The sequence below is a fragment of the Chaetura pelagica genome, unplaced genomic scaffold (genome assembly GCF_000747805.2).
Source record: "Chaetura pelagica isolate M959 unplaced genomic scaffold, ChaPel_1.0 scaffold21, whole genome shotgun sequence".
Lineage (NCBI taxonomy): Eukaryota > Metazoa > Chordata > Aves > Apodiformes > Apodidae > Chaetura > Chaetura pelagica.
The window spans coordinates 3,515,337-3,530,477 of record NW_009952251.1 but is presented as its reverse complement, the minus strand read 5'-3'; positions in this window follow the sequence as shown (position 1 = coordinate 3,530,477).

Genomic DNA, 15,141 nt, shown 5'->3' with positions numbered 1-15,141 from the left:
CTAGGAAAACTGGGAAAAAATAATTATATTCTCTGTAAGCCTTGTGTCATACTCAAGACAAATATATCATTTTTTACTTAATATATGGATTCTTTCCATCCTCTAGTTGTTCTTGTCTAAAGCTGCTGCAACTCTTTCCATTTATCAGTGTAAAAGGTGCTAGAGAATAATTTAGCAGCTTTCCCTTTCAACAAAAGCATAAAATTCCCTGTGCATGAAGGAGCTTGTGTGTTTTACAGAATCAGAGCCATACCATGCCAGTAATTTTTCTCTCACAAAGTCTTTGGCACTGCCACCGTCTGTCTTCCTTGGACATTTCCATTGAAGAGCATGGCTTATTCACACTAAGCTTCCGCACAGTTCAGCTGGAGCTGCTCTGGTTTTGATCCACTATGCAAACAAAAATGTCAGTGTACTTCCCTAAAAGTCAGCTTTGATTTATGATTTCTTTTTAATCTGTGCTAATTTTGGGACTATTTGGCAGAAATACATAGCTTGAAAAAGAGCATTATTGACTCAAATGTTGTTGCCAGGTTTCTGTGGTTTACTTTTGCCCATACCGAGCATTAAGCAATTAATCTCAAGGTTTTAAGCATGGCAAAACAAAATAACCTCTCAGATGTGGCTTTCTCTCAGTTTGAGACAACTTTCATTGGCAATAAAGATTTAGAGAAAAAGAATACAATCTCCATAAATAATGACTATATGACAAAATGCTTCTGTAAGTAGAGACTAAACGTAGCATTTTCAAGATTTTTGCCTCCTTTCTTAGTATTCTGAAGCCCAGGTAAACACTCTGAGAGATCTAATGAAAGACCTTTTATGAGTTGTCTACAGTTCTTAATGTATGTTTTTATGACATCTTCCTGAAAACTGTATGGGCTTTTTTTCTTTGAAAATAATTTTCTCCATTTGAGAAGGTTTGATAGACATGCCTCAGGTGAAAGATTGTCTTTGAAATTGGTGCCAGGTATTGTACAGATTAATTAAATTGCCTACAGCAAATGTTGAATGAACAGTGGGTATCCAGCATGTGGCTATCCACACTTAGTCAAAGTGGTGCTTCCGTCAGTGGGAGTAGAAGCCACACAGCACCTACAATGGTGGGTACATTTGATAAGCCGTATCATGGTGCAAAGCTAAAGCACTATATTGATTGGGGTTTTTATGTTACAAAATAGGAGAAACTCACTGGAAAACAATAAAGAAAGACCACAAAAATTTTTGGTGTTTTCTTGCTCTGTATCATCTTTATATGTTGCATTTTTAAATTATGTAAGTCAGAATAAACCAGCTACAAAACAATGTTCAAAGCATTGGATGACACAAGACAGTAACAGATGTGCAGAAGGAATATAATCCCTGCTACAGCTTTTCCAAGCTTCTTTAGAATGCAGAGTTAAGGACCTAAACTAAGCATGTTTTGTAGGATTGTAAAGTCTTACTTTCCTCTGACAGCTTCAGAGGTGTTGTCTACTTGTTGTGAGGCTTCAGGACTGTCACTAAGGATAACTCCTATCTGGAGAAGAGTCTTCCCTCCAAAAACCAAGGAACGCGCTTACTCTGCTGAGGGAAGAACTGTTCACTCCTCCTAACTGTCCTGATACTATTTAACAAAGCAGAAATCCCACTTTTTTCCTCCTGTATGAAGCAAAAGCCCCTTCTTACTAACAGTCTGCACCACCACTTTCCTACTTAATACACGTAACCCAAACAAAGCTCAGTTATGTTGTTCCCCAAAACCGCTTCCCCTATCTTCATGTTACCTATTATCATCATTCCATTCATTTTAAATAGTTGGTTTGTACAGTTATCTCTCATCTTAATCCCTTTTGGAATCCTGTCTGTCCTACACTTGTAGGCCCATTTCCTGTTCTCCCTAGCCCTTGGAGTCCTTGATGTCTTTCCATGTACCTGTTTACAAGCTACTTTTTAGGACCCAGCCAGTATTAGACTAAAGACTGAATCCAAAATTAACTAAATATAACTGTTCCACAGGGAAGCACCTTTACGGGTAAGGCCATCAAATTACAGGAAAAAATAGAGATGTAGAACATGAGTCGTGTACAGCCAAGAGCAATTAACAGTACCCAAACAATGGCTAAACCAGCTGGGTAACAAAACAAGGTTCAGTATAGCCAGGAAAAAAAAACAATGCAGCAAACTGCTTAACTAAGTAGTGCCATTCAGGCACCCTTGTCTTGCCTCCTACCTAGGTAACTTAGGCATAGTCTGGGCTTTTGCCTGCTGCCCAAAAGCCGTTACTATCATGGGAGCTCCCACAAGGAAGAAGGCTAGCACTGTGGATGTTGTATTAGCAAACCTATCATGATTGTGGGTACCCAGTACAGGTGGGACAGAAAGGGATTGCTTCAGGAGTGGGCAGAAACTCTTGACATTTTCCAAAAGACTAGGCTATTCCTTTCCCACAGCCCTGATGCTCTGTGTACCCTCATGACGAGATACTATAGGGTCAAGGGCTGGAAGGAGGAGTTAAGGTAGTCAATAAATTACAGTTTCCATATGAGGAATCTGTCTGGTTACAAATATATCACTAATGTACATTGGCAGGGACTTATGGAGACCATCTTTTTGCCAACACTGTGTCAAATAAGCCATGGCTTTGTCTACACAGGTCTTTAAAATCTCTCCAGCCATTTTCAAGCAATATGGAAATGACAGCTTAAGTGACAGCCTTTCAGTGACTTTGGTGGGTTGTAGGGGAGAAACTGTGGAAGGCAAATCATCAGAAAATAGACTGTGGAATAGGTGCTAGGCAAGGACAATAAGCTGCAAGATACTATGAATTTTATGGTTAAAGTATTAGCTTGGGATAGGACAGCTTCAATTAGCTAACATTTAATTTTAAATGTAGGCATTCATTTGTGTATTGCTGAGGTCAGGATAAGATTTAGAAGATAAAAATCTGTATGATCCATTTGCTTTTCTGTTTTTCTTAGCCTGCAGAGCTAGAAGGAGTGCTGGGGTTGGACAGAATATACAGTTTGTATTAACCTTGCTGAGTGTAGAGGTCACTCATATATTTTTAAATCATTAACATCAGGGAAATAAGATTGTACACACACAAAAAAAAAAAAAAAAGAAAAAAGGAGCACAGAAGCTTGCAGGCTCATTTCCTACATAATTTTGCATGGACCTAGCAAGTACAGGGCCCAGTTTATTCACAATCAAATAGCTTATCTGTTCTTGCAGGCCTTTCCTTGACTTTCATTTCATTTCATTTGTCTTCAAAACACTTTCTGGCCTTTTTCTTAAAACCGAAAATCTTTTTTCTTCCTCTTCCTGAGAAATGTCCATAGAAAAGTGATCTTCAAGAGTTTAGGTAAAACTGACAGGCTGCTCCTGCTTACAGTGCCTGCCCTGGTCCAATGTTAGCTTCACTAAGAATGTCCATCTTTGCCTCTTGACTTACAGAAACACTTTCTAGTCTGAAAAACTTTGAACAGACCAAATCAGTGCTGGGAATTATAAGCAATCTGAACATAATCAGCAAGTGTAAACCCATACCACTGTCATATCACTAAGATACTGGGGCAGGGCTGTCCTGGTGGTGTTTATGAGCTATCAGAAGCTAATAGCTTGGCTAATCTTGGATGGATTTCTTTCTTTTTGTCCTCAGAGCAGCACAGGATTACTTCCTGATGTGTTCCTCTCATCCTGTCATTCATTTTTCATACATATAATCTCCTGTGTGAGGCACAGAAAAAAAAGGTTGCCATAATTCTTGGTAAGGTGCTAGAATTGACAAAGCATTCCACCAAAAAAAAAAAAAAGCTAGAATTTAATTGACAATTGTGTAACCTTATAGAGTTGCTGCTGGTTGAAAATAAGCAATTATCCTCCCAGCCTCCATATTTTTTGTGTTCTTAATGAAGAACAAGGAAAAAGCCAAGTCTTCAGCATATTCTTGGTTGGACTTGCAGAGCTGACAAGATAAAAATAGCAGAAGTATTGCATTAGTAAAAGAAGCTATTAATCTTCCTGGATACACAATTCATCAAATGCATGAGCTGAACTCAAAGATGAGAGAAAGTAAGATGTTGCTATTGATTGGTGGTGCTGGAAATGCCTGCACCAAATGGTGGAAAGGTAGTGGAGATGGTGAACAACTAGGCATTAGTAAGGTTACAAGGTTTAGATGTGGTAGAACAGAGGCAAAGACCAAGAACTCAACCCAAAGTAATGTACTGGCTATATTTTTCTCTGTAGGTACATCAACAAACAAATATATTTTTTTTCAAATAAACTCTCCAAAGGTAACCCTACTGGTCTGCCTAACTACACTGTGCATAGTAACAGCAAGACTTGAGAGGATCTACGTGCCTTGTGTAGCTTTTAAGCCTCCAGTTATGATCTGTGTTGCTCAAAGAACACAGCTTCCTATGCAGCCTGTCTAATTAAAGAGATTACAAAAACTCTAACCCTTACTGTTTAGGAAGTAAACTTCCATCTGCAGAAATGAAAACAGGATGTAAACTAGCACACATTCTGCAGCAAAATGTGCTTACAGTAAAAATCCCCTGTGGGACTGTACAAAGCTTTGGGCTAGAGGGAAGCTCGATAGATGGAGCAGTTAGTTTCCCTTCCTCATGCTAGTTTCTCTGTAGGAGGGCAAGGCTTTGAGCTCGGATGCAATGGGGAGGAAAGGACATGTGGAAGAGATGTTTATTGTAAGAACTGAGTGTAGCTACATTTGTCTCTGTGTGCTGTGTTCAAATATTTATTAACATTATGACTGAGCCACAGATGCTCACTTTAAGATGGGTGATAGGAAATTAGAGGCTGGAGTTAAAAAGCTTTCAGTGAACACATTTTAGGAAAATAAATAAAGGATAGTGGAGAATGAGGATAAAATTAGGCCAGTACAAAAGAGAATACAGAAATCTCGGCACACAAGCAACACTTCAGGGATATCATGCAGAGCAGGAAATTACATTAAAGTTCTCAGGGCTCTCTGTTCCAGTGAACTAATGGAAATGGACATGGGAGAAGTATTTTACCTTATTGACCTAACAGTGCTTAGAGCCTTGCTACTACTTCAGATAGTGGTGATCTAGTGACATGAAACTTGCAGATGTAGTAACATAGTTATGATTCAGAGAGAAAATGAACTTTCTGTAACAGAAAGATAATTAAGTTCTTATAGGGTAGCAGTTGATGGTAAAGAACAGAGAGCAAAACACAAGATTAAGTTAAGGAGAGAGCACACTGACAAGTGTCTTGATGAAGGGAAAGGCAGTACTCTAGCTTGACAGTAGAGAATCTAAATGAGTAAATACACCAGTGAAAGAAATTTTATTAGTGCCCCATTGAAGAAGCAAAAGCTTTAATCAGGCCCTGAAACAGCTAGAAGAAATGGAGCAGTCAGAAGGCAAGTGCTGGCATATGTAAAATCTTGAATTGTTCCCTCATTTTCCACCCTCTTCAGTCAGATTGCTTTTCTTCTGTTTTTGTTTCCCTGTTCCAGGGAAATTCCTCTGTAGTCACAAATGATTAGCCATGTTTCTTTAGCATCAGTTCTCTCATGATCTGATCTTTTAATTGCACAGCTGAGAAACATTAACATGGTGGGATTTCAAACATGTTTTTTAAAAAAACAAGACACCAATGCACATGCAGACTATCCTATCTCACATTAATTATTCTTGGCTCTAACCAAAATATCCAGCACTAGATAGTGGCCTGATCTGAACACTGATGTGTTCAATTCGCTTTTGATTTGGTCTCAGTGCAAGTGACAGTAAAACCATCTCCTCTGCATTGATGCCTTTTTATATCACTAGCATCTAGACAGGGTAGCTGAGATCAGACTCCTCTTTGTCTAATCACTGTTCCTTACACAAAGAAAGACTGTAAAACCTTCAGAATACTGATACTAAGCACAATCAACCCTTAAATAACAGTCTATTGGGGAGTACGCTGCTAGTAGAAAATCTGCAATAAGTGAAATCAAGTTGTCGTTCATAGACTGGCCAAACTGTGGTTTCAGCGCCCAATAAAATCACAATGTTTTACAAATAGTTGCCTGCCAAATGAATCACAGTAATAGTCTACATGGACACTCTTTATCTGTCCTCGTAGTGAGGTCATGCAGCCGAGATGGATCTTGCATGAAAAAATATATTGTGTCTTCGGAAGCAATCTGTTTCTACATAGAAACACTGATAGTATCAAGGAAGCTGAGCAAAAAACAAATTGTGTTTTTGCTTCTTCAGTTTAAAACCTAAAAGAGAGCAGAAAGTCTCAGAGTGCCAGGGGAACAAATTCTGGTGATCTTTAACTAAAACATGAGACAGTTATTGTGGCAGCACTCCCAAGAGTGAGTTCTGAAGCTTCTGGAGATATGGTATCAATTTTAGGACCAGAAAATGTTTACAGTGAAAAGTGAAAGTCATCTTTTAAGTGGAAAACTCTAAACTGGGTAAAGTTCATTTCATTGCTTCTCTCTCCAGTGAACAAAGAACATACCATTTTACACTTCATGTGATGAATTTGGGGCCTTTAAAGCAATGGAGCATGTAAGGGACTGAGTAGTGAAAATCCAGTATGTGTAGCTGGGGAACAGGTGACCTATAACTTGAGTCCATAGCCTTTGAAGACTTGCATGTATGTTTATTCAAGCTCATAAATTCACTCTTTTATTTCACTGGAGTACCTCATATGTAAAGGTGTGTAAGTCTGTGTGTGCAAGTTAAATGCCTTATGCTGATCCTGCAGGGACTGACTGCTTCCATTGGAGAGCAGAACTTCTTACAAGCCTGTATTATTGCATTTAGTCCTCTGTGTGTATGTGCATTAAGTAACCGTGTGGCATCCTTGTAAGCATTCCAAAGCACTAAACCATTTCTGAGAAAACTTAATTGCAGAAATGTGGAGAAACGAGCTGCTGATCTACAGAATAAAAGATTTAATAAACTGGAATTTTCACAAGCACGTTGCTATAAATATAAAGGGTCTTCAGTAACAGCAGATTGATCTTTGTCTAGTGTGAAGCCAAACTGTAGCATATTTTATCAGTATCATGACCTGTTATCAGCAGTAATTCTTGTTCGAGTTCCAGTGAAAAAGATGAATAAACTTTAGTAACTGGGCCTTTACTGGAAATGTAAACATGATTTAACAGATTGCTGGAGCAGATTATATATGAAAATGAAATTGAATTACTTCCTTAGAACATTACCTGAGGTTTACAAATTCTGTATGAAGAAAAAGAAATTCCCCAGAATTCCACTGTCAGCAGTTTAAAATGCATTCATCACTAATTGTATATAACAAGAGTACAAACACCTAACCTCAGCTGGAACAGACCTACAAGACAGGTTCTAGATTGTGTGTCTGACATTATTTTTAAACTGATTTCTGAGTCCATCTCCCTGGTGGGCTATTATAAAAGTTAGGGCAATTATTATATCAAAGTTACAGAGCATTTCTGATCCTCTAGATGTTAAAGAATTTTAGCAAGATAAATTTAAAAGTACTTTGTAGCCTTTTGGTTACAAAAAATTTAAGAAAACAAGATCTTGTGTCCTGTTTTGTCATTTAGTCATGTCTAGTGCCAATAGCCATTACCATTTCTTCAGCCTTTCTGTTCATATTCCCAGCTGTGCTAATCAATAATTCAACCCTTAATGGAGATAATTAAACATATCTTAATTCTTGAAACCAGTCTGTTCATTGGAAATGGCATTGATAACCAGACCTTGCTTTTTCTTATGTGGTTTGTTCTCTTTATTTATCCATCATATACAGATAACTTTGGTGTATTTTTTAAGTAGTGATACTTCATGGATAAGAGTTAAAAGGCAAAAATAATTTTAAAAGTAAGGGAGAAAAATATAATTTGAAGAACTGAATTTTCAAACTTAAATAGTGCTGGATTGGAGGGTTTGTTTGGGGTTTGCATGCTGCTGTTTTTGTTTTAAGTATTAAAATGACCCATAAAGTTTTGTTTGTTTTTCTATTTCACAGGTAATATTTTACTTAGAAAATAGCCAAGCTTGCAAAAGCATAATGCCCAACTGTATTTAGAATTGCTTGTATCTGTACAACAAAGTGGAAAAGTCAAAGGAGATAGTTTTTAAATTCACTATCATCACTACCATGTGATCTAGAAAAACATTCAAAGAATGGAAAGTATGTTTAATCTAGTAATGACTTGTTTCATCTCTTATTACCAAAGCAACATAATTAGTGTTGATTTCTCATGAGTTTAACTTTATTCTCAAGAACCTAGAAAAATTGTCCCCTTACACTTCTAAAGCAAAAATTGAATACTGATATTTATCAGAGTGCAGTGAAGCCCAGGTGCCCAGTGCTTACTGAATTCTAGCAGAAACAAAATTACTTAGCCCAACATGTTGCTTTCCAGCTGTTTCATTTAAAGACAAGTTTGATTTAACTGTGGCTGTAACTGCCATGACAGAAAGCTCTGATGTTTACAATAGATCTCTACAATCTAGTTATTCTCAAGTGTCAAGTCTTCCTACCACCTTGAAGTTCCTGTTCCCCCCCTGCCCTAAATCAGTTGCAACCTGTGGAAAAAGCCAGAAAGGCATATGCACAAAGGACTGGCACCTCCAGCCTGTGGCCCGTGTCCATGCAACTTAGCATAATTCAGCTCTTCTCAAGCTAGAGTGAATTTGGAAGGGAGCAATTGTACAGGCACACACTTTTCCACATCCTGTACCATGCTTCTGTCTAGTCCTGCCGAGGCTTGGTGGTTTTTGGTTTGGAGGGGGCGGATGTCACACGAGAAGCTTGCAGCCAGCACTCAGCCTTGCAGTCAGGGGGGGAGTTGCCACTGGTACTGCAGTGTGTCCTGCAGGGAATGGATAACCATGGTTAGTCAGCATTTTAACACCTCATTCATCTCATTAACACAGTAAAAAATTGGGGAGGGGGAGGAAGATTTCCTTTGTACTCTTTATCTAGCCTGTTTCAGAAGTTACTGTGTATTGCTAGTGGCTGTGGTGTTGGTGCCTTCTACATCATAACTTGCTCTGACAGTGAGGGGATCTCATTCTTAGCTATTCTGTGGTGGAGTGTTTTTGGTGTTTGGCTTTTTCTACTTGTTTGGTTTTTTTTCCCCTTAATGCTGCTGACTTGGTCTCAGTTTTTTATTTATGGCCTGTAAGTAGCTGTATGTTTCCAGTAGCTTTATATGGACCTATAGTTAGCTTGGACTCTTTTTAGCATCATAAAGTATTCCAACCTTTGCTATCCTACTAGTTTCTCTTCAGCGAGTTCATATATATGTCACTTGATAAATTACAGATAGTAACTATTGTGTAAAGCTGGCAATATAGCTGCTCGCAGTTTCTTCTAGATTCTTCATTGAAAATATATTTATTCTTTTTAGTTTTGGGTTTCTGGTTTGGAAGTTTTGAGGTTTTTTTGTTGTTGTTTGTTTTACCTCAATGATCCTGCTAATCTGTTGCTTTTAAATCCAGATGATGCCCTCACATGTGACAACCATTAAACGTTAGTGATGCCATTTGTGTTCTGATTTTACTTCCTTTCAGTTCAACATCACTAAAAGCTTGTAGTTGAAATATCTTCAGAGTTGTAGCTTGGATCCACCTCACAGGTGCCATAGTTAATGGTGCCCAGTTTTATGTAGAGTACCTGTCTTCAACCCCCCATTTGGGGAAACTGTTTTTAATTGGTAAAGCTTCCTGTATAGAAAGAAATCAAATTAATATGTGTACATGTTTGTGTGTTGCTATCACTTGCTTGTTTGCTGTCTTACAAACATACACATAGGCTATATTAGATCACTTTTTTTGTTTAAACCTACTATATAAAATCCTCAGTTAACGATGGTCATGAGCTGCAGATCACAAATCCATAGCTAATATTCACACACATCATAGTTATGGTGCTTAGATTTTTGTTTAGGCCCATCTCAAGTAAGTCCATGCTAATAGTAATTTTCTGCTTTTTCTGCTGCCACTCCCCAAAGCATTTACAATACTTGTTTACCTTGGGGCTTGGGAGGGAAGCAGTCTTTCCAGCTTAGCTGCTGTGTTAGCCTTTAATCAGTTGTCAGGAGGAGACAAAATTAAAACTTTTTTTTCCCCCTAGATTGATGACTTCCTGGCTTTCTTTCATTCTTTGTTTCTTCTCAAAGCTGTGCTTTTGGCTCCACTGAGTACCAAAGGTAGATGGGGCTTCAGAGGCCCATGCAGCAAAGGCTGTTTTTCAACTTAGGAGATAAAGAGAACAGCAAAGTCTAATCAGGAGCTGATTAGCTCTTGGGCTGCTTTTATCAAAATGTTTCTAGTCTCTTCTCTTTAGCTCCCTTCAAGCTTGCTAGCTCCATCCAGCCTGCAGCAGAGCTAGTAGTTGTGCTGCTTCTGTCTCCTGTCTGTTTTGGACATGCTAGGAGGAGATCAGGAGCCCAAAGAAATGACATCTCAGTAGAATTGGCAGCAAAAAATTTTGCAGTCTCACAGGGCTTTTCCACTACCTCTGAAACTGCCTCTTTGTGAGCATGACACAATTTGAGTTCCAGCTGTCTCTTAGTAGCATGACAGATATGACCATCCTATTGACAGGCACTCAGGCTTAATATAAGAAAGGACATATTCCATAAAACAAAAATTACAGTCACCAACTGGGGAAGGGGGGGGTCCTAAGTGAAGAAAACGTCTTTTCCACTGGAAGATATTTTCCGTTTTACCAGGAATCACTGCTCTCTTCCAGAGTATCCATAACTGAAATGCATTACCTACACCTTCCTTTCTGTCCCTACATTGAGTCACAACCAAAACGCAATGAGTAGCAGCTACTAATTCCAGTCCTAGAGAGCCATGTTTGCCCAGCTACTCTGCCTTTGGTTCTGGTTCTGGCCTTATGACCTTTGCATGAGGCCTATGTTCCAGAATATAATGTAAATAACTCCTCAAATCATCACACTGCCTCATGTTGAACAGGAGGCTCTTCCTGATCTAGAATCATTGACGGCTTTATCCTGAATCTCTCTTTAATAGACTGGCCCCTTTTCCCAACTCAGAAGTTGGAAATGTTGTCAAGAGTATATTCTTGCAGAGTAGAACAAGATTAGGTAAGATACAATGCTGCTAGATCTAGTGGCCTCCATAAGCTTCTTAGGAACATACGCAGTTTGCAGTGACTGTTTTATTTCAGCTCATGGAAGAGCCTGCAAACAAATATATAATGCTTAGACTGTATATATATGGGTGTCAATTTTAAGGATGGAAGACACCCTAGAAAATTCTTAAACTTCACAAACTTTTTAACTAGACTTCACAAACTACTTTCCCTTTGGCCTCGGGCCAAATGTAGCCATATTATGATCTCTTGGCCTGAAACCATTTCTCTGATGGTTTCATTCTTCTGTGAGCAATTAGCACTTTACCAAAAACTTTTAAGCACAAAAGAATGGATGACCTTCAAACAAATAGTTCGTTATTACCTGGGAACCTGGCTGGAAACCAAACTGGAAGCATGCGGAGCTAGGCATTGTATCACAAGCACCGTCACTTCCTTTTATCTTGCACCTCATGTTGTCCTTAGGCCCTCTCTGATCAGTGTCACTGCAGTGAAGTGTCTCTCGCTTACTCTTTATGAGAACAAAGGACTTCATATCTTAGTTGCAAACTACATTTCTTCATACAGGCTTTCAAGGTGACAGTTAAGCATCTCAAACCAAAGAGCGTCTGGATGAGAGGAGGTGGATCTGGCATCCTCCCCTCCTGGTGAGTCTGCTGAAGCCCCAGATTTCAGTGTGGTGCTGTTTCTGCTGGACATCACAACTCTTCTTTGACTCCACTGTACGCAGTTCTCTGTTCCCTTCCTTCCATCCTAATTGGCCAAACTCAGATGAAACACTGTTTAGTGAAGCAGCTCCAGATATAGGCTCTGTAGGGATTGTAATCGGCAATAACCAGCCAGAAAAAAGAATTTAGAATTAATTTATTTATTTGAGATAAATGAGCAAACAGCGCCGGGCTGGCCGGGCACACAGCGCTGGGCACGCCGGGAGGCACCGCTCCACCGAGACGCGCGAGCGGCTCCTCGAGGGGCCCTTTCCTATACAGTTCTTTTTCCCGCCGTTGCAAGGCTCCGCCCTCTTCTTGGAAAATTCCATCTTCTGCATTGTTGCTACTGCTCTTCAGGACATGCGCAGTCACTCAGAATGTTATATAACTTATGGTTCCATACACCTGCTTATATAACAGGGTATAGCTTCCAGCATTAACCCTCTCATAACCATTACATAACATTCAACATTTTACAAACATGAACATAACTCATAACACTTAACAAACATAACTTCCAGCATTTAACATAACTTCCAATATATAGCAAACATAACTTCCAGCATTTTAACAAACATTACAGTTTAACATCCAACTATATATATTCACGTTTGATCAGCAAATTGACTTCATGATTCACCTATAACAGGGATGACTGTGTTCCTAATTAAGGTGATTAATATGGGTCCCTATTAGTCACCTTAGTGGGAGGTAGTTTTAACAGCTTGGGATCTTACTGTACCTCAGTACTGCTGCTGGTGTGTGTCCCAGTGGAAAAAAACAAGGAGCACTCACAATTTTGGGATCCTTCAACACTGGGCTTCCTGGTTGTGAAATGCAGAGGTATTGCAAAAGGTGCACTTGATAGTAAGTATGTTAACTATCAAATGCATACCCTGCAGCATGACGTTCTTTCCAGTAAAGCGGGTGGTAACAAAACCAGATTGCACCGGATAAGGAGCGTTCAACGGCCCAAAGTGGCTTTTGGCAGGAAGAACACCACAAACAGGAACACGCCCCCTCTTGCAAAAAAATAAGAATAAAAATCAGAGAAAGACATTAAATTGTTAATCACCACGTATAATCAGACCTTTGAACTCGATCCAAGAAAAGGCTCCTCAAGCCACTAGTTTGTATGTCAAAAGCAGACACAGGCATTGGTTTAATAATGGCACAGACGAAGCTTCATCATGCTGTGTGCTGCGGGTTCTCCCGTTTTGCTTAGCCTATACCTACTTACTTAATCTAAAAAATCAGAGGTTTTGTTTTATTTTTATTAATAACCAAAGACCCTTACAGTTTTTAAATACATTCTGCAAAGCTGATTATAATCCTCTGTTCTTTAAGAAGGAATGTTCCATGGTATTAAGAGGCATTATGGTTAAATTAGAGCGAATACTTGTTCTGAGCTCAGTTTGATACTGTTTTTATTAAATAATGCCTGTCAAATGTGGGTCCCAGGATTCCTGTTCTGAGTATAAAATCAGTAAATTATAAACAGGAGGCCGTTGGTTTTTTTTAGTATTTAGCATGCATAAATAAAATCAGAAGTACTTGTCTGTACCTCACAGAAGTCCTGTCTAAATCCAAATACTTACTGGTATGAACATACTACTGCTGCCTGCCACAGGAGTGAGGAAAGAGGAGGTTGGAACAAGAGTCCCTTGAAAAAAATTGCTTAAACTCTAGGGCAGAAAAACAAAAACAAAAAATGCCAACAACTTGTGTACAAGGTAATATGATGTGGCTCAGCACCCTGTCAAGCTGAGACTTTAAACTGTTCGATGTGGGGGAATCTACCACTTCCCTTGGGAGACTGTTCCAATGTTTTATTGTCCTCATGGTGAAAAATTTACATATTGTGTCCAGTCAGAATCTCCATAGGAGCAACTTGTGCCCCTCCAATTTTCTATGTGACTCCTTGTAAATAGGGAGTCTGCATGTTCTTTCCAGCCACCCTCTAAGTCTAGTCTAAGTACTTCTAGCCAAAATGTTTGTGAATGCCAAAAAAAAAAATTGATTGTAAAGTAACACCTGCTTCTTTACAAAGAAAGCTCAGAAAAGCGGGAGGAATGATGGAGGGAACACTTCAGCTTTATAAGTACAAATATCTGTCACCAGCTTAGCCATCCCTGTAGCAAACACAGAGCTCACAGTAACTGGTGGGGGAAAAAAGGCATGTATTACCATAGTCAAGTATCATGATGCTGCTTAAGCTAATGAAAGCTCAATAGCTCAAACTGCATCTGAAAGTTGAAATGCCATCATGGCTATATTTAAGATCTTGTCCCAGATCACAGAACCATGATTAACCAACTACTACTGGCAGTCTAAAACAGTAACTTGCACAGAAAAGCCATTCAACTTTTTTATGTTGTTGTTCCACGCATGCGAAATACATTCTGTTTCCTACAGTCAAATATGCTGTGGCTTTGAGGGGGTAGAGGGTGTTGTATGTGTATTTTTATATTTAGGAGGTTTTCCTAACAAAATGCAAGATGAAGCTCTAGAGACTCTAATCTCCTGTCGTTTTCACTGTTCTAAAACTCAGGCAACTTGCTAGTGTGTTTTTAATTTTCTTTATTTTTTCCTGTTTGGTGAAAAAATGTAGCATATGTCCTTCCTCTCCTTACATATGGGATGCTTTTTCAGCAATTAATTGCAGGTCTGTCTCAGCCATCACTCTCCTTGCTTCCAAGGAGCTCCTTGCACAGCAGCTGTTTTTCTTCCTAAGCATTTTAGAACGTGTTTGTATCTTAAGTCTGGTTTATGTTGTATTTCAGAAAAAGAGTTGTATTCAAGGGAGATTTTTAAAAGTCCAAAATCGGGCCACTGCTGCTGTTTCTTAGAAAAGAGGCAACTGTGGCATTTCTTTGCTATAATCCACCCTCATTACATACTGTCTCCCTAATCACTTTGGTCATTTTAGGTGTAGGTGAACAGCAGATGTGCCTCTTTTTATTTCCCCTGGCCTCACATCTCTTTTGTTTCTTTCTAATCAGCAAATACTTATTCATTAGTCCCATCTCTTTGTTTTACATTTATCTGCATTAAAATGTGTGTCATTCATTACCTCAGGGGTTGTACATAAATTAAAGTTTCTTCCATCTAGCAGTTTTATTCCTTCTGGTTATTGTCTAACCTATAAAAAAAGAAAAATTTGTTTTATTGGAGATACTTGCATTTCTCTCTCTTAAGTATTTCTTAGTTTAAGCAATTTTTGGCAATTAGGTTGTGTTGATGTCTCATGAGTTTGGCAGAATAATTGCAATCCAAATGTTCTTTTCTTTCCAAACTTGAGGGGCGTTGAAATTGGCAAATCCACTTTTTCTTCCTC